General features: G+C 35.5%; 1 protein-coding gene across 15 annotated transcripts in view; it reads left to right on the top strand.

Annotated features, from left to right (window-relative positions):
- LOC106868354 (N-acetylated-alpha-linked acidic dipeptidase 2) overlaps positions 1-25,757 on the top strand; it is a 1,035,601-nt gene that overhangs the window by 307,065 nt on the left and 702,779 nt on the right. The window contains exon 1 of one of the 15 annotated variants that reach the window (XM_089357529.1): positions 23,831-24,073. The exons of 13 other annotated variants lie outside the window; for them this stretch is intronic. The gene's annotated coding sequence lies outside the window, so the exon portion shown is untranslated. Of the gene's footprint in view, positions 1-23,830; positions 24,074-25,757 lie in introns of those variants that run through there. One more of the 15 variants, XM_089357525.1, reaches the window with a different exon arrangement.

The following is a 25,757-nucleotide window of genomic DNA, read 5'->3' as shown; positions in this document are numbered from 1 at the left end:
CCAGCTGAGGAAATCATGACAAAATTGAGAGATTGGAGTAAGACATGGTGTTTTGAGTCTTTGGGTCCTTTTGAAACATACAACCTATGCCAGCATGGAAAATGAACTTAAAATGATGGTAGTGGTGATGATGATTGGGCTACCTTGCTGATTTCGATGAATTGGTGTTTCTGTTGTTTACTCAACAGAAGTATCTGCTCATTGAATTATAAAGTGATTGAATATGTCATATAGACACCTGTATTCTTAGTTTAATTGTTAGGCATCAATCACTATAATATTGTGTGCAACAAGGTTGAACCATTGAAGAATTACCAGTACCTTTGTTTGCTCCATGTCATCTGCCATGAAGCAAAACTGATATGTTGCTCTGTGTATTCCATATGTTGCTGTGAGCCAAACTCAAAACGTCAGTATTCTCTCTCTGTGTTTTTCTCCCTCTCTCCCTTTCTCACTCTCTCTCTGTCTCACTCACTCACTCTCTCTTTCTCACTCACTCTCTCTCTCTCTCTCACACACACACACACTTGTATATTGTGTGAGAACACCATTGGCTGCACCTGGTGTTCCATTTGAAGGTTCAGTTTATCAATTACATCAAGCTTCATGTATGAAATTATTGCTACTTTACAGCTTCATTGCTTGTTGATTTTATATAGCAGAGAATGATACATTTTGAAGTATATAATATACTATGTTTAGCTGGGAATATTGCTATGTCCTGGGGTTTCAACTTCTGGTGGTGTCATAGGCATCCCGGCCTGACATATTCTTTCTTCTATACAATGTATTTTAAAAACATGGCAGATCCCATCCCTCTCCGTGTCTGATGACAACTGATTTCTTTTTCCAGAGAGAGAGAGAGAGATGGAGAGGGAGAGGGGAGGAGGGGAAGAGATCTAATCCTGATACGGGATTGGTTCTTTATTTATTGACCTGAAAAGGCTGAAAGACAAAGGATATCTTGGTGAAATTTGAACTCATGAAACAGAGAACCAGAATGATTACTGTAAAGTAGTCCATTTGATGATATAACGAGTGGCATTTGGCTGCTTACTAGGAATATTATTGCATTAAATCCATAGTTAATGAGAATGTGATTTGGGATTATATAGTTATGTTTCAATCTCCTTACTATTTCCTCACTGAGACGTATGTGTTTCTGTGTAAAATAAACATAGCAATATGCATGTAATAGGCATCTATTCTCCTTTTTGGTTTGCTATTGAGTTCTAAAATAATTTCCTGTATGAGAATACATAGCGTCTATAGAAAAACTGAGTTCAAATTTAGAAGGGTAGGTTGCATGTATTCCTTCAGTAGCTTATTGATCCAATCCATGGTTATTTGGCTGGTTGAAGCTGACAGATGTTAAAACTTATTGTAAAGGTCAGAATTATTGAGATTCACACCTATGCTGTTGTGTTAGAGATTCCATTCTTAGATTGGTTGAGAAAAAAGAAAGAAAAGGAAAAGAAAAGAGAACGAATAAGTCAGAAAGAATTCTGGAAACTGTTGATATGGATTATAAATACCACATGGTTACATGTAGCATTTTTACTTATATTTACACAGGATTTTCTTTTCTTTTCTGTTTTCTTAAATTTCAAGTTCTGTCTTGTTTTAGCATCAATGTCGATTTGTACAATGACATTAATGCTACAAGAATATGAAAAGGATTGGCTCGTCAGTGGAGGGAGTGAGTGGAATTGGATTAAATGAACAGTTCTCTTCACCCCTGAGTGTGTAAGTGAGTGCATATTATTGTGTGAATCTATTTACCTTCTTATGTGTGTATGTCGTGTGTGTATTTTGCGGTTCACTACTGTTTTCTTTTATTGTCTATTTCAACAGTTCCACTTGTCTCAAGAATAAAAGTAGTGTGGTTGATCTTGTCAAAACCACTTTGCTTGTCATTGAAGTATCAAGTTGAATCATATTTTCCCCCTCTGACATTGGTAGCTTATTCAATCAGTATTTAGAGAAAAGATTGCATTTTGTCAAATAAATATAAAAAAAAGGGAAAGAAAAATGAAATGAAGAAATTAATAAATAAAAAGACAACTAAAACCAAGAAGAAAGAAAGTAAGAAAGAAAAGCATAGAATAAGGAAGAAAAATAGAACTGCTATTTTTGAAAGCTTCTATATGTAGAAAACTAATATTGGTAAATGGCAGTTGCTTCATCTATGCTTGCTAGAGTGAATAGTTGGCATTGCTGCTAGCAAACATTGAGTGAAGAATACAGAGCAATGGCATGGATATTTTTATATGAAAAGAGAAAGAACTTTTACATTGCAAAACAAATTTCATTACCTATATTACATCACCCCTGCTTTAATTTTCAAGGATTTATTTGTGAAAAGAGTTAATATTTCTGAAAATGTCTTAAAATGTCTTTATCTCTCTCTCTCTCTCTCTCTCTCTCTCTCTCTCTCTCTCTCTCTCTTTTCTCTCATCCTTTATTTTTCTCTTCTTTCTCTTTTCTCTTCTCTCTTTTCCCCATCGCTTTTTTTCCTATCTCTTTTCTTTTTCTCTCCTCTCCCCCTATCTCTTATCTCTCCTCCGTTCTCTTCTCTCCCCTCTCCTTTTTCTTTTCTCTCTTTACTCACATTCTCGTCAGCTCTCTTTTTATCTCTGCTGCTCTCCCTTCTCTTCGCTCGCCTATCTTCCTTTCTTCTCCCATCATCTCTCTCATTTTGTATTTAATTCTTCTCCCCCTCTATGTCTTCTGTGTCTTCTCTCTCAGTCTCTCTTTCTTCTCTATCTCCATTTCTCCTTCTTCTTCTTCCCCTCTTTTGGTTATATTTTTAGCTAGTTGAGCCACAATAGCAGTTTTCTTGAGCAGTGCAGTGATGTTTTTAACTAAGATAATAGCATGACACCATGCTATGTCACTGACAGTGACCGACGATATTACTGAATGGTCTTGTTTACAACAGTAACTCAAAGCTTGAAACATTGAATGAAAGAAACCAAGCTTCTAATGTCCCTCTTTGTGCGTGTGTGTGCATGATTGTAGATATATATATATATATATATATATATATATATGCATGCATTTGTATGTCTACACATGTGCACATCATCATCAGAGACACTGAATGATGATTATGGGTGGGGTGATATATATCTGTGAAGGCACATGGCTCAGTGGTTAGAGCATTGGGTTTACAGTCATAAAGTAGTGAGTCTGATTCCTGGACTGAGCTGTGTGTTTTGCTCTTAAGCAAGACACTTTATTTCACATTGCTCCAGTTCTCTCAGCTGTAGAAATGAATTGCAATATCACTGGTGCGAAGCTGTATTGGCATATGCCTTTCCCTTGGATAACATTAAGGGCATGGAGAGAGGAGGCTGGTATGCAGCAACTGTTGGTCTTCATAAACATCCTTGCTCAAACTTGTGCCTCGGAGGGTAACTTTCTAGGGGCAATCTCATGGTCATTCATAACTGAATGTAGTCTTTACTTTTTATATCTGTGTATGTATGCGTGTGTGTGTGCATGCGTGTGTATGTATGTGTGTGCTTACATGCTGCTTACTGAGGAGGAAGGTACTCCAAATTGCTGTTAGCTTGAATGCTTGCAATAGAGTAGTGGTATTAAAATATGTGCACGCACACACACACACACACACACATACAAGGTGTGATAGGTAAATTGACGCTGTTTTATAATATTAATTTTGCACATGAGCATTGTTTGTTTTTGATTTTGTTGACAGTATAGTAGGGTAAGTTGGGCACTGTCTGTGAGAAAAACAGCACTATGATGCAATTCACTCTGCCAGAAATTTGGAAACGACATGCTGTATTTTTTGGCATTCACACCGGAAGCTCCACTGAACATTTCAGAGTGTTTGGATGTCTATCTGAGGACAGTGCATGTACAGAGAGTGATAAAAATTAAGCATCCAGTCAGCATCATTGTGTTTGGAGTGATCATTAGTGATGGCAATGTTATGCCTCCATTCATCTTTCCACACGGTCTCAGACTCAACATGGAGGCCTACATCAGATGCTGCCCTGGGTCAAGAGGATGGCTGCTGAAAGACCCTATGTCTGACAACAGGACTCTGCTCCACACCACACAAGCAGGAGAACTCAGTCATGGCTGTCAGACAATTTCTGCGACCACGTCGCCACTAACATCTGCCCACCCAACTCCCCAGACTGCAACCTCCTTGATTATTATGTGTGGAGCACAGTTGAGCAAGAGACCAACAAAACTCTTTGTAACACCAAAGATGAACTGAAGGCAAGGATTATGGCAGCATTCACCGACTTAAATAAGGAGACTATCCAAAAGAGTTGCAGGAGATTCCTAAGTCGTCTGCAGGCCGTGGTTGAAGCCAATGATGATTTTATTGAATAAATTTACTCTTTAGTATTTCAAGGTATTTTTATGTAATTTTGGTTAATATATCTGTTAAAATGAGATGTTGGTGTCATTTTCATTTTCAATAAGCCCACTGGCTATTTGCAACACCAGTTACCTGATTAGGTACTGAGAATTCTGTGTTTGCTAGAAGAGGAATCACAGCTATTACCAGCTGTTGGGCATCCACCTTTGAGAAGGCCAAAATCACATGATCTGATAGTCTTCACATTGGTAATGGCAGTTGATTACCTCTCATTAATGGTATAGACATGAATGCTTATGTGCACCACAAGTCCATATGAGAGGTTCTGTCATGGTAACAATCACAGTAATCTGTGTTCTAACACAACAGTTGATTTTAAGTGGTGATCAATATTACTTTTTAGTGTTAATACTTCTTCTCTCACTATATATATATATACACAAGTGGGTGCCATGTAAATAGCAGTCAGCCCACTCTGTGGAGCGGTCGGTGTTAGGAAGGGCATCCAGCCATAAAAAACCATGCCGCAACCGACATAGCAGCAAGGTGCAGGCTTCTGCCTGGCCAGCATGGAAGGAGGACATTAAACTATGATATATATATATATCATCATCATCATCATCATCATCGTTTAACGTCCGCTTTCCATGCTAGCATGGGTTGGACGATTTGACTGAGGACTGGTGAAACCGGATGGCAACACCAGGCTCCAGTCTGATTTGGCAGAGTTTCTACAGCTGGATGCCCTTCCTAACGCCAACCACTCAGAGAGTGTAGTGGGTGCTTTTACGTGTCACCCGCACGAAAACGGCCACGCTCGAAATGGTGTCTTTTATGTGCCACCCGCACAAGCCAGTCCAGGGGCACTGGCAACGATCTCGCTCGAAAATCCTACAGGAGCCAGTCAGGCGGTACTGGCAACGGCCACGCTCAAAATGGTGCATCTCATGTGCCACCCGCACAAGAACCAGTCCAGGGGCACTGGCAACGATCTTACTTGGCTTGCCGGGTCTTCTCACGCACAGCCCATTTCCAAAGGTCTCGGTCCGTAGTCATCGCCTCGGTGAGGCCCAATGTACGAAGGTCTTGCCTCACCACCTCAGCCCAGGTCTTCCTGGGCCTACCTCTTCCACGGGTTCCCTCAACTGTTAGGGTGTGGCACTTTTTCACGCAGCTATCCTCCTCCATTCTCACCACATGTCCATACCAGCGCAATCGTCTCTCTTGCACGCCACAACTGATGCTTCTAATGTTCAGCTTTTCTCTCAAGATACTTACACTCTGACGGGTATTCACATTGACATTACACATCCAACGGAGCATACTGGCTTCATTCCTTGCGAGCTTACGTATGTCCTCAGCAGTTACAGCCCATGTTTCACTGCCATGTAGCATGGTTGTTCGTACGCATGCGTCATACATATACTGCGAAAATAATAAGTGGGGGGGTATATATATATATATATATATATATATATATATTATAGGTAAAATTTTACTTCACACTCCCATTTGTATTTAGAGCAAGTGTCTTCTTTCATAACCTGTTTTTGAGCAATTTTTGGTTAATGGAATTTAGTAGACAAGAATTGTGTGTAATCCTGTTGTAATATGGTGAACAGATATAAAACCACATTTCATTTAACTACCATAAATAGTACATAAAATGGTTAAACAAATATTTTAAGCCGCTTATTATCTGTTAATACATGGTTTGTACACGGTGAAAACACAAGCTTCCTAATGGCATTACCTGTATGTTAAAAACATCATGATTTATTCAATATCTTAAATGAAACAGTAAAGAAAAGTCAGTCATTTATTGAAGTTTTCCTGTAACTTTGCTGTGACTGTTATGCTGGATTTGCGTGTGTGTGTGTGTATCTATATTGTTAAAATAACACTCTCTGTGTATCTGACACATCTTGACTTTCAAAATTAATTTGAACAAAAATTCATCCCTTTCATCTATTTTTTTACAGGTATGTTTCAGGGAGAAGGAGATAATTTTCTAGAAATCAAATTATTTATTTTCATACTTCATTTCCCAGAATGACAAATAATTTCATTTATTTTATTTCACTGTCACTGGTGTGAGAGCTAGGATGAAAGTCTAAGAGAAAAATTCTATGATATATTTTTAATATTCTTAGACATTCCATGATGAATACTTACAGTTTATTTGCTGCTCCTTAACTGTATATTACTTCTACAGTCAGTACTGAAAAAATCATTTATCCTTTCTCCTTCTCTTCAGAGATATATGGTGTCCAATATAGATAGGTTTGAAATAAATTGACAGAAAAACATGGACAAGTAGTAAACATGGATTGTCAATTTGAAAACTTTCTGTTGCTAATCCACAACATCCTCACATATGTTATATTTGTATAATATTACAACACAAATCTGTGGCATGCTCTTTTCTTGAGCTGCAAATTGTTGGAGGGACAATAACATGAAACATACAAGAAAGCATCTTTAAAGATGTACCTGAATTTGATAGGGACATGAATGATACATGTGCATTTAAAAAGTGTTTGTTTCAATATGATTGTTCTCTAATATCTCAAATCAATTAGGATTCCTTCAAAATGACAAGTTACTTAGACATAAGATTATCAACTACACAATTATGAACAGTTATAGAGGTATGTTGTCCCTAATTGGAAAACTTTTTGTCTCTGAAATAGCATTCCTCTCTCCCCATGGTATTTTTACCAAATGCATCAGATATTTTGTTTTACACCCTAATATTGTTAACAACTATCTTCATAGGCAAGATCTGAAAAAAGATGCATTAAACAAAGAGTGAGGGTTTTATTTTGACACCTTAATGGATGTCATACAGAGTAACAACCCAAATTCATCTTGTTACCTTGTTGAGAATTATGGTGACTGTGGAAAGATATATTTCAACTGAATATATGAGGGGCTACTGAAAAATTCCTGACTTTGGGTAAAAGAAAATACAGGAGGATCAGTTAATTATGACTTTATTCAACATATTCCCCTCTCACATTCACACACTTATTGCAGTAGTCCTTCAGTTTTTCTAAGTTTTGTAAAAAAAAAAATTTAGACTATTGTGTCTCCAACCAGGCCTTTTACAATACCCTTAAAACCAAATAATTTTGGCACCCCTGATATATATTGAAATTGTGTTCGTATTAATTATCATTTGCACCTACCAAAACTGTGGTTCTATGGCTCTTTCAAATTTCCATATTCCAATTTCTGTTGATTGGGATTCTGTTTTCAAGATTAATGTCAACAACAAACTAGCAAAAATAATTCAAGACTGGTTTCATCTCTTAGAATAAAATGCTATATATATTTATGAAGCTGTGGAACAAGAATTTTATTAACTCATATACATGAACACCTGATTGGAGGTGAAATTTTTAAAGGTGAAGATCGTGGGAAACATATCACTGTATTAATAATTAAAATGAACTTGCCACTACTCTGCCATTTATCCTTCTGCAACTACAGTCAATATGAATCATTGAGTAAACCTGATGTGTTCTTGCCCACTGATCTATTTGTGCACGGATGCAAATAGATGCGAAAAAGCATTAAACTATGAGCAATGATATTGATGTCAAGAACATTGCACTAGGGTATGGTGATACTGTTGATAAAAGCCATCAACATTGGTTACACTGAAGTTTTGAAGTGTTAAAATTTTCTTTGTTCACATATTGAATTCAGATAAATGTATATAGACAAAGATATTTTTTATATTTATTTATTCATTTCCCCCCTCCTCCCATTTACTTTTTGATTCCATTGTAATCATCGAAATAGGTGCAGGCATAGAATTTTGCTTTGCAACCATGTGGATACAGTCCCATTGTATGGCATCTTGGACAAGTGTTTTCTATTATAGCTCCAAGATTAGCAAAGCCTTGTAAGTGAATCTGGTAGATGCAACGTGGGTGAATATCCATTGTGTTTTTCTGTGTGTGTGTGTAAGTGCGCAGGCGTGTGTGCGCGGGCGTGTGTGTGCTTGTGTGTCTGTCTGTCTGTCTATCTGCATGTGTATTGAAAATCTGTAGAGATGTACTAAAAAAACTGGAAACATCACACAGCTAACACAAAGTAGGACACAATGTTGGTTTATAAATCTTTGATATACCTTTAATATGACTGCAAACCAAAATATAGTGTTCCTACCAGCAATTAATATGTACATACCAGTTGCCAGGAATGTGTTTAATATGTAAATTGGTCTATCCAATAGTGTTACACTGCTAAACATAGTGACTATTTTGAGCAATGATTTCATGGATGGTTAATGGGTTGGATGTGGTTATAAAGAAGGAGCAAATAACTCCTGAAATGTGCATATATATCCATTATCTATTTTTCTATCTTCAATTGCAGTGTCAACATAGTTGTATTTGTATATAAAAAAAAAACTTCATAACTTTGTGCTGGCTCTAAATTCTATTGAAAATCTATAGAGTAGCATAATCATATGAGCATTCAACATTATGCTTTGTATTGTTTTGTTATGGCTCTTTATGTTCTGAGTTCAAATCCCACCAAAGTCATCTTTGCCATTCATCTTTTCAGGATTGATAAAATAAAGTACCAGCCAAGTACTGGGGTTCATCAAATTGACTTACCTCTCCTCCAAATTTCATGCTTTGCACCTATATTAGTAACAATTATTGTTATGTTATATGTAGATTCCTGCATTTCAGCTGGAGTTGAACTAAGCACTAACATATGCCACATAATGATGTGTGCGTGTGTGTGTGCATGCGTGAGAGGGGGAAAACAAAGAGAGAGTGAGTGAGTGGGAGTTTAAGAACATTATGATAAATTGAGGTCAATACAGATGGGAAAGACATTGTATAATAGATCCCTTTTACCATTGCAACATGAAATAACTAAACTTAAAATACTGAAGAATTGATCTGTTGAATGTATAATATAAGCTTCCAAGAAAAGCAACAGAGCTCAAGTTAGCTGAGATTATGACTTAGCATTAAAGACATTAACCAATACAAGCAGGAGAAACGACTGTGCAGATATGTGATATGAATGTATTATGAGTGATAGGTGAAAAGATGCTGTGTGCTGATAACACAAGGTTCCTACAACAATGTTGAGAGAGTGGAAGATACAAGATGTAAAGTCAGATGTCAGGAAGTCAGGTGTCGCAATCAAGATGACAAATGATCTAGATGAGTGGTAATATGATGTAAGGTAGTATCCTCCAACCTCCTTCAAAGCAGATAATTCACTCTGTTGTTAATCAGAGTTTCTCATACGTATTTGTTCATTGAAATGATATTGAATGAGCTGATACAAGAAAAGGTACTTGGAGAACCGAGTAAACCAGTCAGTTCTGAATGAACGAACAAATAAATAGTAATACATGCATTCTGTACTTGTTCTCATTGTACATTCAAATGTATGTGTGTGCACATATATGTATGTCTGTGCGTGTGTATTTGTGTATGTGTATATATATGTGTGTGTGTATATATGTATGTGTGTGTATATATATGTGTGTGTATATATATGTGTGTGTATATGTGTGTATGAATATATATGTGTGTGTATGTCTATATATATATATATATATATATATATATATATATATATATATATATATTATATGTATGTGTGTTTACATGTGTATGAATATATGTGTGTGTCTATATAGTGTGTGCGTGAACTCACATGATCTTTATTCTGTCCCCATGTCTTCCTCACTTAACTGTAGCATATAGGCCACACAACAAAATAAAGCATTTCCAGTCCATAACATTGACTCACACGCATACGCATACTGACACATGCTCACACACAACCAACAGAAACTTTCCACAAACCTATTTCTTTCAATTTTGATAGTTATTTGTTGTTTTTGTTTTCCATTTTGAAACTAGACAGAATCTGTTTGTTGTTAGGATAATCAGCTGTAGTATGTTATTAGTCCTTCCAATGACTTTCTTTTATACTGGATGTCTTCCTATTATTTATTTATATATTCTAGCATTGACAATATATATTATTGCTATTGTTGTTATTATTTTAATGGTATAGTTTAAGGAACAAGGAATTCAATTATTGGTTTTGATATCGAATTCTTTTCTTCCTGTAAAGTTGTTGTTGTTGTCATCCGATATGAAATTGCATGGGTATATCCTAAGGCAACAACTATAGGGATGCTTATAATGTAATGTATGCAGACACATAACATACACAGATTTTATTTATTTATCTATTTTATTTTGTGTTTCAATTCTTGTCTGGAAATCTAATCAAATCAATAACAGTGCTTAATACTGTAATCAATTCACTTTTGTATATTCTGCAAAAAAAATCACCTTAATCTTACAACACCTGGTAATGTATTAAAACTTCCCTGTCAACTTCAGTAGTATCACATCTGGCATATAAATTTATTAATATTTGGTACGAATAAAGGGAAAAGTTTGGAAACTGTTCCATTTGAATAAATATATATGCAATCAGTTTAAGAAAGACAGAAAAGTAATAGAAATTGGAGAATGTTAAGCATTAGAGCCATACTATAAGAAAAATAGAGAGGTTATTTTGGTCAGATGCAGACATGCATTAGTTGTAGGTGTTATTTTTCAATTATATTAACAGATTGGTGAAATTTACTTACCCCTCCCATCCATACTTAGCCATGTATCTTCTCTACAACAAGACCCTGTTCTACCCCAACCGTGCAAGCTACATGGCAACCTTAGTAGTGTTGGTGGCCTGAAAAAAGCAACCAGTCCATGCTGTAAAGTAGTTGGCATTAGAAAGGATATCTGGCCATAGAAACCATGCCAAAGCAGACACTGGAACATGATGAAGTCCTTCAACTCATTGGATCCTTATCAAACTGTCCAATCCATGCAAGCATGGAACATGAACATTGAATGATGATGATGATGATATGTATGCATGAATAAATAAATGAATGAATGAATGTTTCAGTTAGATTAGTATGTTTTATCAGTCAAATATTTGAAAATGGAAGCATAGAACAAATAATATCAACAAGATGGTAGATGGAATATACTTTTCTGGATGGTCAGCATACATCAAAGATTGGTGTGACTTGACTTCAGGTATAAACTAGCAGACTTCATGTTAATACAGATTAGAACAGATCACTCCCAAGGAAGTTAAAGATAAAAGTCAAATTATTTGATTTGCATACACAGAAATTCTAAGTTATGAGTGATAGAATATTCATATATATATATATATATATACACACATGCCTGTATAATACAAATGCCCTGCACATCAGATGTCTGGCATCCCTCATGCATATGCATATATACATATACATGATGTATTCAGCACACAATATGTGTGTGCACAATGTATGCACATCCATGAGTTCATAGATAAATAAATACAGTCATCTGTATGTGTGTATGTATTAATTATTAATGCAATAAAGTTAATATCCAGTCATAGACTGACCAATGGTTTCACGTCCACTAAAGCCTTAGCCTTGTGACTGTCTCATCAGACACTTAAGCCAAAGACAAATGTAACTCTTCACCTCTTTGGTTTTAGAGTCTGATATGACATCTGCAAGGCTAGGTAGGGCCTTTGTGGATGTGAAACCATTGGTCACTCTATGACTGGGTATTAACTCGATTACTTGAATACTTTACTGCTCTATGCTTTAGAGTGTGCTTCTTTTTCGGATATATGATACACTGACAATCGACATATATATATATATATATATATATATATATATATATATATATATGAGAGAGGGATGTATTTATGCTCATGCTAAAATACAATTGTGGCTAGTGTGCTCTTGTAAATGAGTACACATTCTCAAAATATATGATAGCATATGTATTTTTAAATATGTCATCATGATGAACTCGCCTTTCAAAGGAAAACGACATACAAGTGTTCAGTTTTGCCGAATGACCTGCACAAAATTATTTGTTTATAATGATCAAATGTATGTGCTGTACATTATTAGCTTGCTTCTTCCATCAAATCAACATTGCCTGAACAGGTGAATGGTGTGACATGTGTCAGGTGTTGAAGTGAGCGTAGGCAAACATTAGATGAATTGTTTTGCCCAAGAACACAACACATCACTCGGCCTAGGTATTGAAACCATGATCTCGTGATTGTGAGTGCAACACCCTAACCTCTAGGTCACGTGCCCTCATATGTCCATATAGGTTCATATATCCAGGTGTACTTACATGTACATGCTTCTGTTATCAGATGCAGATAGATACTCACAGTATTATGCTACTTCGTTTTAAACATTCAATTTACTATTTGCCTATATGTACCTACACTTATGTTTGAATATGTGCACATACATGTTTCATGCAATCCTTTGTTTTCTTTTTCTTTCTTTTTTATATGCACACATGCAAGCAAGCTCATTTACATGTTTGTTCATAAAGATAAAGAATTGTGACATAGCACTTGATACTGATACTCACCACCGATATACACCTAGAGACAAATAGGAATGAGGTGAAAATACAACGAACCAGTTAGAAATGTGAGATGAGAGAAAATTACATGGGGTCACTAAGGAAAGAAATTCAGCAGGTTACAAGGTGAAGTCAGCTCAGGAGTCATATGAAGTTGTTACATGGATACATTGTTGGATTAATACAGAAATGATGAATTAGAGAATTGCAGTTTTACTACAAGAATGCCACAAGAAAAAAAAGCTGTGGTGATGAGGCAAACATGTTCAGTGAAGTTATATAGAATTCATTATTTGCTCTTTTGATGCTGTATGGTTCCATTCCAATATGGTTAACTGATAAAACAGGCATGGAAACATAGTGTTAATCACTTTGGTTTCGACTAACGGAATAAAATGATCTATGTTCATCATCAAGCATTGAGTACTTTTTCTCCTCTATGTTACCCCCCCCCCCAACACACACACACACACACACACACTCACACATTCTGTGTATTTGTCAATGAGAAAAAATGAATCAAAATAATCTCAGTTCAATAAAAGATTCAATACATTGCAAATAGAAAGTATAGATTTCAGTTATGAGACTTGATATTTCTTTAAAGCTTTAAAGAAACAAAATAAATGTTATACTTAGCTTGCTCGTTAGATTGCAAATAATGGTTTATATGGTTTTGTGGTAGGTCTTCTTAATAAAACTTAGATACACACCCTCACCTCTCTCTCTCTCTCTCTCTCTCTCTCTCTCTCTCTCTGTATATATATTACACACACACACACACACAAGAGTGTGTTTATTGAGCGAAAACACCTAAAGCTCCACGAGGCTCCAGCAAGGGATGGTGGTGAACCCTACAACTTTCTCTCACTCTTACTTCCTGTTTCTGCTGTGCCTGTAATTCAAAGGGTCAGCCTTGTCACTCTGTGTCACGCTGAATATCCCAGAGAACTATGTTAAGGGTACACGTGTCTGTGGAGTACTCAGCCACTTGCACGTTAATTTCACGAGCAGGCTGTTTCGTTGATCAGATCAACTGGAACCCTCGACGTCGTTAGCGACGGAGTGCCAACAACAACAATATATAGCTACAATATTTTGTATAAAAAATAGCAGTTGAAGCTTCCAAGAAAAATGGTTTTGCTTTTTTTTCTCTTCTTTTTTGTTTTTGGTGTATGTGTGACATCATCACATAGAAATTTAACAATAAAGAGAAATAGAATGAAGGACTTTTCTTATTTGAATCATGAAGTTGATAACAATGATTAATTTAAATCTTACTATTTGACATATTCTCTAAAGTCCTTTGTCTAGTTACTATTTCTAAATTTGAAATAGGTAATTTCTTTCAATGAAATATTAACATATAGGTGCAGGGATGGCTGTGTGATAAGAAGCTTGCTTTCCTTCTACATGGTTCCAGGTTCAGTCCCACTCTGTGGCACCTTGGGCAAGCATCTTCTACTTTAACCTCAGGTTGACCAAAGCCTTGTGAGTGGATTTGGTAGACAGAAACTAAAAGAAGCCCATCGTATATTATATGTGTGTGTGGATTTAATAGATGGAAACTAAAAGAAGCCCATCATATATGTGTGTGTGTGTTTGTGTTAGTGTTTGTCACCCAACTCTTACACAACTAGTTTTGGTGTGTTTATATCCCTGTGACTTGGCAGTTTGGCAAAAGAGACTGATAGAATAAGCACCAGGCTTAAAAGTAAAAATGACTATTGAAGTTGATTCATTTGACTAAAGACTCTTCAAAGCAGTGTCCCAGCATGGTTGCAGAATCCAATAGAACTGACATTTAACATATTCCATGTTATAGTGGGAATATGTTGAGAAAGGGTTAAGTTTCTTTCCTTTATCATTTAAATATGTTTCATCATCATCATCATTGTTTAGTGTTCATTTTCCATGCTAACGTCGGTTGGACAGTTTAATTGGAGTTAGCCAGCTGGAGAACTGTCCAGACTTCACTGTTTTGGCATGGTTTCTATGATTTAATGCCCTTCCTAACACCAACCATTTTACAGAGTGTGCTGGGTGCTTTTTACATACCACAAGTATGGGTGTGTTTATGTAGCACTAGCATGAGTGCAGTTTACATGGCACCAGCCCCTGCAAGACAAAAGACTTCTCAGCTGGGAGAGGGAGTAGGGAAATGACCATAAAGGACATGCCTCTATGTATGGATGGCCAGAATTTTACTTAGATTTATGTGTCTTCTAAAGTACAGCAAATCACCACAAGTTCCAGTCTCTTGTCATCTCCTTAAGTGAGGCCCAATATCTGAAGGTTTTTTTCTCATCACATCTCCCTGGATTATATTTGATATATTCATATCAAATATGAAGATATAATGTATTCATGTCAAATATTTGTTACCCCCTCCCTCTCCCTTACCTATTATTTATCTCTTGTGACCATTTGCTTCTTGTTTTGCTCAGTCACTCTTTCTTTATTTAATCTGTATCCTTCTGCAAGTTGCTCCCATACATTCATCTTTCTACCAAATATTAGTATGTAATAATTCTTGACTAATCATTAAATATTTAACTCAACTTGTACCATCTTCAGTTTAGCAGAATCTCATGAGACTCAATGCTTTCTCTTTAAATTACAAAATAAATTATTGTAAACAAAATTAAATTACAACTGTTATGAATTTAAATTAAATAATTTATTTGGTATTTGCTATCATATAAATGGTTTCAATCATCCAACTGTTTCTTTTGAATTAACTTTGTACATCACCTTTTTATAAAGATCTTTAGGGTCTCTACTGACTTTGTCCCCTCCCAGCATGATAGAATATTTTCTTTGTTTCTTTTGCTTTTGTCATTTAAAAACAATAACCTGATATTAATTAGTTAATTGTCTCTTATTGTCTAATCTCAATTGATTTCTAAAAAATGTTCAACTGAGTATTCTTAAATTTCAGTTCAACTCAACACCTTTTTTAATTGCATCTTATTTATTTTAGAACCAGAATATTTTATTTGTACTATTTTCTTTCTTTGTTTTTGTAAGAGTGATGATGATTATGCTGATGATGGCTGCGGGGTGATGATGATGGTCATAATTAAAGTGTAGCAATGTATTCTTCAGCTGAGACGAATTTTCCAATTGTTCTGCTCAAAGCCCCTTCTAACTTTAATCCATTTTTACTAAATGCCTATTGAACATCCATAATTGTTTATTAAGACGAGTAGAATTTTGTTTAATATTGTTTAAATACCTTTGTTTAATTTCTCTTCTTATACATTAATTTTTTTTCTTTTTTATTTAACTTTAATTTTTGCTATTGTTGATAATTTAAGGTTAAATTTATTTTTTTACTGAAAATAATAACAATATACAATGACACAATCTGGCTGTGTGGTAAGAAGTTTGCTTCCCAACCACATGATTCTGGGTTCAGCCCCACTGCATGACACTTTGGGCAAGTGTCTTCTACTATAGCCCTTGGCCAACCAAAGCCTTGTGAGTGGATTTGGTAGATGGAAACTGAAAGAAGCAGCTTGTTGTGTGTGCATGTGTGTGTGTGTGTGTGTGTGTGTGTGTGTGTGTGTGTACGTGCCTCTCTCTCTCTCTCTCTGTATTTGTGTTTGTCCACCACCACCAATTGACAACTGATGTTGATATGTTTACATCCTCATAACTTAGTGGTTTATCAAAAGTGATCAATTGAATAAGTACTATGCTTTTAAAAAAAAGTAAGTACATGAGTTGATTCATTCGACAAAAATTCTTCTTGGTGGTGCCCCAAGATTGCCACAGTCTAATGACTGACACAAATAAGAGATATTAATTTAAAAAATGGAAAATAAGTGCCATCACCATTTAAAATTCCTGCCAGTTATTGCTTAATGAAGTAATGATTCATGGTATTATTTCTTTTAGATTTCAGTTTTATTCCTCCTTTTTATAAGAATTATATACAGGAAATAATACTTTCTATGAGGCTGTTTTGTTTCTTAAGAAGTCCATCTGGTTTTTGTATCTTTTAAATAACCAAAGGAAAGCTTCTAAACTGAGAAAATAGAAAGCTGTTGTTAAGTGTAGTTTGAATAACAAAAATCAATAAACCTTCAAGATGCTTTTTGTTTTTATTTGACTTTTATTAAATATTTTCCTTCCAAATAAATAGAAGAGAAATTAAAAGTACTTTTATTTTTAATTTAGCTTGCTTTGAAAGAAATAATAATAATAATAATAATTAGCCCCAAGAGATAACATGAACCCAAGACATCTATCTTGGAATCTTCATGATAGCCTAATAATCTCAATGATTGCTCAGACAGCATATGCTTCCACATTAGAAGGAGCTATGCCTTGAAGTCAGTCACAGATGAAGCATACCACAAACTTTCTTAATGCTATAGAAATTTAATTCAATAGATACTCCTTCATTCAAAATAGCTCTGAAAAATCATTTCATGTTTTCATCCAGCACTTGTCTCTCACTCTCTCTATTTGTGTATAAAATAAAATGTGTAAACATGGGTGTGTGGTTAAAAAGTGTGCTTCCAGCCCCAGGCTGACCAAACACTTGTGAGTAGATTTTGGTGGATGGAAGCTACAAAACCCATTCTCTGTGTGTTTGTGTGTGTGTGTGCGCACATGCATGCATGCACATGTGCTCATGTGTGTGCTTGCATGCATCTATTTGACAATGTGTGATAGTTGTAAATGAATGTCATCATAATACAAGTAGTGTAATTTGTTTCCAATCTTCTATGAAAACCTGTTCAGCCAAAAGGGAAGTGTTACCTTACTTGGAAACAAGTGAGGGTTGGTGACAAGGAGGGCAGCTAGTTATTGTAAACCTACCTCATTAAATTCCATCTGACCCACGCATGCATGGGTCAGATTATTATTATTATTAATATTTCTGAAAGTAAGGCAGTAAGCTGGCAGAATCGTTACCATGCCAGATGAAAATCTTAGCAATATATCTTCTGACGTTATGTTCTGAGTACAAATACTGCCAAAGGTGACTTTGTCTTTCATCCTTTTGAGATCGGTAAAATAAGTACCAGTCAAGCACTGGGGTCAATGTAATCAACTTACCCCTTCCCTTAAAAAAAAATTACTAGCTTTTTGCCAAAATTTGAAGCCATTATTTCTGAAAGCAACAATGAATATTGTCTAATCAAGATTCCCTCTTGTATTAAAGTTCAATGGTTTAAGCTTGAAGGTCAAATCTAGACAGAGGAACTTTACATTTTGTTTCCAAGAGAAACAGAGAAGTAATTAATTCTAAATTTTCTTATTTCTTTTATTTGATACTTCTCAGTGTCTAAGTTAGTCAATTATTTTGCAGAGTGAAAAGAAATTAGCTATAATTAAAAACTATTTGCAAGAATTCTATGTGACCAATGTTGATCTTTATTGGCAGATATTAATTGGGTAGAGTAAAACAAAAGGTACGGCAATATTAGTGTTCCTTCAGAAGAGCAGAATTGTAGCAGTATTCATATCATATAACCATAAAACATCTAGCTCTATATTTGAATCATACAGGAGTTGATTTTGCTCCTGTTATTTTTAGCATTGATAAAATAAGTACCAGCAATGCACTGAGGATTGAAGTAATTGGTTGTATAACCTTCCCTTTATAAAAGTTCTTTGTGTCTGAAAGGAAAACATTAATATTCAGTGTATGACTTCCTGCTGCAATTTGGCTCTGTGGGTCCTTATTCTATTAAATTTCAAGCTGTTCCTTTATAAACAACATCATAAACAGCTATAGTACAACTTATTATCATAACAATTAGGCTGTACTAACACATCAAAACTAGAAGCATTATCCTATTAATGATAAATCGTGCTTTAGAAAACGCTATTGTATAACTTCTTGCCAGATACTAATTAGCTAACTGTTGTATCCCTGTTTATCATCTTCATCATTCTTTCAATGCTTGCATTTCCATACATTTTTGGATGGATCATGGTTACAGTGAAATTATCTGTCTGCAGCTCTTCTTTTTGCAATATTGCATCAGTTTCCAGAGCTGTTCTTTTAACTTCAGTGCATATCTGAGTTAATACTGATACCTTTGTGTTCTATCTTGAGATTGTGGTTCCTTTTCACTTAGTTTATAACATTTCTTGTCATTACATTTCCATATTAATATTCTTGTTATTTGACTACAAGATAAGTCTGAAAATCAGAGCTATGCTCAAAATACATTCTGACTATGATCATTACACATTTTTATTTATGTTTTACAGACACAATTCTGAAGGACTACATTATCCAATGTGGCATTCTTTTTTAATTCTATAAAATGATATGAGAGATATGCTTGTTATCTCTGGCAGAGCAAGTGACCATATAGAGGCTCTTTCATTGGTTCATTTGTATAATTGTCTCAATTTTACATATTGGCTGATACCTTTGGTTTTCAATTTCATTCTTCAACTCCCTCCACTGGCTTTTTTAACAGATGAATAATGTAATGCAACCAACATACACTTAATAGGTTTATGCATAGCTTTTTGGTATAGAAGTTTACTTTCTAACCATGTGATTTTAGTTTCAGTCCCATTGCCTGGCAAGTGTCTTCTACTAAGAAGCTGGGATTACTAAAGCTTTTTGAGTGGATTTCGTAAATGGATCCTGAAAGAAGCCCATTATGTATGTATGCACATACATACACACGCACACACACACACACACAATGGGCTTTTGTTTTATATATATATATATATATATGTATGTATATGTATACATGTGGGGACTTGTATCCTTGAGTAAGACCCTTTATTTCTTGTTGCTTTACTCCACTCACCCAGCAAAAATGAATAGTACCTGTATTTCAAAGGGCCAGCCTTATCACATTCTGTGTCACATAGAATTTCCTCAAGAACTACTTTAAGGGTATGTGTGTCTGTAGAGTGCTCAGCAGCTTGCACATCAATTTTATGAGCAGACTGTTCTGTTGACCAGATTAACTGGAAACCTCATTGTCATAATCAACAGAATGTATAAATGTACGTGTGTGTATGTGTGTATGCGTGTGTGCATATTTGTGTTTCCTTGTCTTGATACTGCATAATAACTACAAATGAGTATCACCACAATATAAGCGGTGTGCTTCACATCCAGTCTTCTCACTTGAAACAAAATGGTGTAAGATTTTGAAATGCATGTATCCAGTAGACGCTGCACTTAGCTGACGATGGTGTTTTACACCTTTTTGTCTCAAATGAGAATTTTTCTCCATGAAAAGCTGCAGTGAAAAGCTTTTTATGACTTCAAATATCTCTCATACATGTTTGAATTGGTGTCAAGTTTGTTTACTCTTGGTTACTACTTCATGCAACTACTCAGAAATTTATTTCAGCCTAGCACCAGTATGTGTCATCAATCAATAGTTTTGATTGATTTTTATAAGAGACAGTCTACTTCTTAGTCAGTTCTAAGTTACCTCTCTTTTGGTATCTGGTGCTAATGAGAACTAAGAGCTTGAAATATATGTATCCCTCAGTCCATTAGGGTGGGGCGCGAGGTGCTCTGTGCTGACTATGGTATTTTACATCTCTTTGGCTCAAGTAAGAATTTTTTCTCCATGATAGATTGCTGTGAAAAGCCTTTTACAGGTTCAGATATCTCTCAAGCATATTTGAACTAGTATCAAGTTTGTTTACTCTCAGTCACTGCTTTGTACATCTACTCATAAATATAATTTTTTTTATTGATATTTATGTTGCAATGGAATAATTGCTTCAATGGATATTTGAGTTCAAAGTACATACACAATCACACATACAACATATAAACAGATGAATGAAAATTTATTGAAAATGTAGTGGTTGGTGCTAAGCAGTATTATTGTCATGGCTCTAAAATATCGTTTACCTGCAGTGAGATAAGTGTGATCAACATAATCTGTGTAAATATCTTCCTTCAGTTTTACCTCAAGCAAGGCTTGAGGTTTTTATATGTGAGAAAAATCAAACCCAGAACTACAAGCTAATGAATCCTTTCCTAAGTTTATGTTCTTGCTACTTGAAGATTAGAACTATACAACTTTGTGATACCTATTGACTAGTAACTTGAGTGACCCATTAAGAAGTAAATATATATTTTTTGTCGTGGCAGATTATGGAATTCTGTTGTTGTTTAGGCCCAGGTCAGTTTTGATCAAGTAGACCTATGACTAAAAGGTATTCCAAATGGCATAAATGATTTGTCTTCGTGCATGTGTGTGTGTTTGATTGCATTATCCATTGTGACTGTGATCTTAGTTTTATTTTTTTAGCCATCTACTTATCAAAAGCCTTATTGTAAAGGAACAAAATTCATTGGACCAATTTATAGTGGTATGCACATATATACCCATGCACATCATTATCAACAGCATAAACTTTATTGTCATCATTTTATATCTGTTTTCCATGCTGGCATGGGTGAGATGATTTTACGAGATGCAACAGGACGGAGGACCTTGTCTTGCTCAAATATCTCATTTCTACTATCTGGATACTTATTTTATCACCAGCCACTTTACAGAGTTTACTGGGTGCAATGTTTCTGGCAACAGCAGTATAGAGGTTGTCTTGCCATCAGAAAAACTAAGGAACCTTCTCAAGCCCTGAGTTTTCATTGCTCAAATTGATTACCAATCACTTACCAAGTGTCCTGGGAGATTTTTTTTGTGGTAGCTGTACTTTGGAGACTCCTAGCAATGCACAAAGCAAAAGAGAGTGCTCTGTGGTGGAACAGATTTATTAAGAGAGGATAGTAATGGAAGGAATATTGTTGGAGTGAGAGTGAAAGAGGCTCGAAAAGGAGAAGGGAAAGAATAATGCCATTGATTAGTGTGAAGGAGAGTGAGAACAAAGTGGTAATGGTAATGAGGTGGTTTGAGTATATGGACCTATGGATGACATGGATCAGTCAGTTTACTGTCACAACATTGGTTACATAGTTTGTTAGGGCTCAGGACAGTAGTTCTTCAAGTTGCATAGGTGTATGGTTGAGAGGGGGTAGAAAAAGTGTGAGTGAAGTTGGTAATAAGAGGGAAAGTGAAAAGTAGCATCAGGGTGTTTATATATAGTAGCATTAGGATGTTTAGTTCATTATATGTGGTTTGTGCCTGATGATTATGTTTGAGATATTTCTCAGCGTATGAAACTATTAGTAGAATTTAAAGACATGTATTGTGCTCCTTAAATAGATATTTATCTGTCACCAGATGAAGTACTTTTTTGTTGATCTTTCTATCATGGAACACTACACTATAATTACATATATTTATATATGTATACAGAGAAATAGAGAAGTAAGACAGTGTGGGTTGAGTAGGAAGAAATATTATGCAACCCAGTTGTAGTGGGTTAAGAAGATCACTTCACAGTCACAAGGTCCCAAGTTCAATCCCACTGCATGGTTTCTTGGGCAAGTATCTTTTAATATTGCTTTAAGTCAACCAGCACCTCTGTGATTGAACTGTGTAGACAGAAGCTGTGCAGAAACCTGTTGAATTGATTACGCCTGCCATTCAACCACAGTTTTGTCATGTGCTGTGTGATGGTGATTCTATCTTAGGATTACATTTGGTACACATGCTTATGGAATGCATAGCCACTTACTCTAATAATTTCGATGAAAAGACAATTCAGTTAATCAAACAGCTGAATCTTTGTTGTTAGGACAGTAGGTAATCCACTTAGATATATATAATTCATACACAACTTATTTCTTCAGTTTCCTCAAACTAAATTCCATTTATACAGTATTGGTCAAATGAAGGTTATTGTAGAAGACATCCAAGGTAACACTAAGTAAGATACCATGTAGTTGTGAAACAAGTTTTTTAACCATGTAGTTATTCCTGAGAACACAGGAATAACTACATGGTAAAAAACTCATTTCACAACCTTATGAGTGTGTGTGTGTGTATGGAGGGGGAGTTGGATGTAAGTAAGTAAAATCCCTAGTTGGCAACCAGAGGGGGAGGCTGTTCTCTCAACCAATACACTGCTGTGAATGCTGCTGCAGGACAGACTCTGGTGATGATGTTATTCCATGTGTTCCAATCCGTGTTACTGGTCTTCACATGCTTGAGGTCAAGGCACTGTGACTTCAAGTCTTCCTCAGTTTGTTTTGCTGTGTCGTCTTTGGTATGATGTGCTGGATTTAGTTGTACTAGGTGCAGCTATGTCTAGGAAAGAGAGGACTTGTTACATTCGTTGCACAAAAGTTTGTGAGAATTGAAAAGTTTAATGTCATCTGACAGTGACTATGGGTTTCTTCACAGATGGGGATATTCCCCCCCCTTTTTTTTCTCCTCCTGTCTCTTCCTGCTAACTTCTTTACTGTTGGAGATAAAATAGTGGGAATACACATACAAACTTTTTGTCACTTTCTTTCACTCACTTCCGTTGACACTTTCCAAACTGTTTCCTAGCATCTCTTTTAGTTCTACATTATTTTATCACCCTTCATCTATTTTTCTTCTCACGTTACTCTGCTTACTTTCAGTAAAATGCTGCTACTGCTGTTGTTGTTGCAGCAGTTATCATTGCTCTTGTTCCTGTTGTTGTAGTTGATGTAGTCGGCTAATCTTTTGTTTAGCTGATAAACTGCTTCTTCTTGCAAACACTTGACAAATTGATTTCAAGTTTTCTACAAGAGCTTCTGTTATCTTCGATCTGTTACAAAAATGTTCATCCCCACCATCATCATCATCATCATCATCATCACCACTATCATTGTCTTAATCGCCATGATTATTTTCTTCTGCTCCTCCTCCTTCTCCTCTGTTTCTTCAGCTTATTTCTTTTCCTTCTCTTCCTTCTATCTCTCCGCCTCTCCAATTGTGCAGGTGCCATAACTCTTGTGTTTCTATTGTTTATCAGAATAAGATAATAGTCCATTATTTTTTCATAGCCTACTTGTTAACAGATATGAACAAAAAGACAACAACTACATAAATTAATAAATATAAATAACCCAAAAAAAAAAAAAAAAAAAGGAAACAGAAAAAATCCAGATTATTTCTTGGTAAGATATCTTTTAAATTCAGGTATAAAAAGAAAAGAAAAAAGTCAAAGCAAATAATTTTACCTGCTACTGCCAATATAACATTTTTATCTTAACTTTGACTGTAAAATATGTTCATTCCCAACAGTGATGGAAGTGAAATATACTCAGTGACTCAAATCCAGTATTTAACAAAGTAATCATTGGTTTTTGATTTTCATACTGGTGTAGGTGATACAGGTCTGTAATACTATATTCCTTCATAAGTCTCTCTCTCTCTCTCTCTCTCTCCATCATCTTGTAAAAGATCAATGTTTTCATATCTCACCTCATTACTTTCTGCTAAAGACATACATGGTTTACATTTCATTTATGGCTTCTTTTTTAGACAAGGACTTTTTTTATATATGCATACCACCATCTATGAACAATAGTTTTCAAAGACACAGGTATCTAATAGACTGATTTCTAGTTCACTGGGTGCTTTCCATTTTGTTTTTTCCACTTGTCTAAGATCTTGTTATTACACACACACACACGCACGCACGCACGCACGCACACACACACACACACACACACACACACAGTTTTTGAAATTCTGTGAATTATCCAATCTGCTTCAAGCTTTGCCTTAAGAAGCATCAAGGATATAAATGTTCAAGACTTCAAAGATAAAGCTTCCCTCAACCTAACCTCACTGATTTCAATAGTTTAGAAATTGAAACTAATAAAATATTGACACATTAGTTAAGATGTTGACACATTAATAGCTTATGTCATTGACAATAAACTCAAACTCATGTGGGCCAGATGGCAAAGTATTCTGCTATTTTCCTCTGGGTTTGGCAACAAGCTGGAAAATGTTTCTTTAATATACCAGGAACTAGAAAGACATTCTTAAATAGTCTGTTGCATGCCAAATTTGGCCAACACAAAATCATAACTCTTTCAGTTCTTTCTTTAGGTATTGCTACCACACTTCTGTCTGGTAACTGTATGGTATTTTTCTGCTTTTTAACTGCATTTGGATCGAGCACAAATGAAACCACCTGTTTGCAACATTGCCAACCTTGTAACCTATCAAAGGAATGTCTGGTATGAATGCAGACTGGCATCTTAGAGACTCTGGATACGACATTGCAGAACTTGGTACTCTGTCATATGGGAAGAGTACCAATGTTATAATCAGACCCTGCCAACTGACTCCAAAAGGAACAAAAGTCAATGAAATTCAATGTTGGACCAAATTTGAAATCTTCAAACTGTTTGCTAAACCTGAAAGCCAATCTTTTTGAAGATGATCTATCTAGTCATTTTGCCAAAAAATTGTTACATATTGGAAATAATATACTTTTTACTGACAGTAATGGTGCCAGAAATTAATATCAAAAGCATTTCTTAATCTGCAATATCATTAATTAATAGTGGAAAAGTCTTTAGGTCAACTGCATCAACTAGCAGCCATGGGAAGCACATCGAGGAAATAGTCATTTGTGTGAATCAATAAATACTTGATGGAAACTTGGTGTGCATTACTTGGGTACCAGAACTATGTGTCTTTCAAAGACATTGTCATTGGTGAAGAACCAGAATGTGGTAGATTTCTTACGATCAAGGTTCTTGAGCATGCTCACTGTATCAAAAGTTTTCTCTGGGTTTCACCCTTGAATGGGCTGTTTATGTATATTCTCATACATTTGTACACATCTATGTGTATTGATGTGTGTGTGCATCTCTCTCTCATTCTCCCGCTCTCTCATTCTCCCTCTCTCTCTCTTTTTCTATTTATCCATCCTTCCTTCTTTTTAAATTTGTTTACAAGAGACATTTTGAATATGCAATAAAACTCTTATTCCATTATGCTGGCTACAATCTGATGATATTGACTGGTGAACCAGTTTTTCGGGGTTGCACCAAGCTGTAC

Source organism: Octopus bimaculoides, chromosome 9, assembly GCF_046866305.1.
Source record: "Octopus bimaculoides isolate indiv1 chromosome 9, ASM4686630v1, whole genome shotgun sequence".
Taxonomy (NCBI): Eukaryota; Metazoa; Mollusca; class Cephalopoda; order Octopoda; family Octopodidae; genus Octopus; species Octopus bimaculoides.
This window is presented reverse-complemented; position numbering and strand designations above follow the sequence as displayed.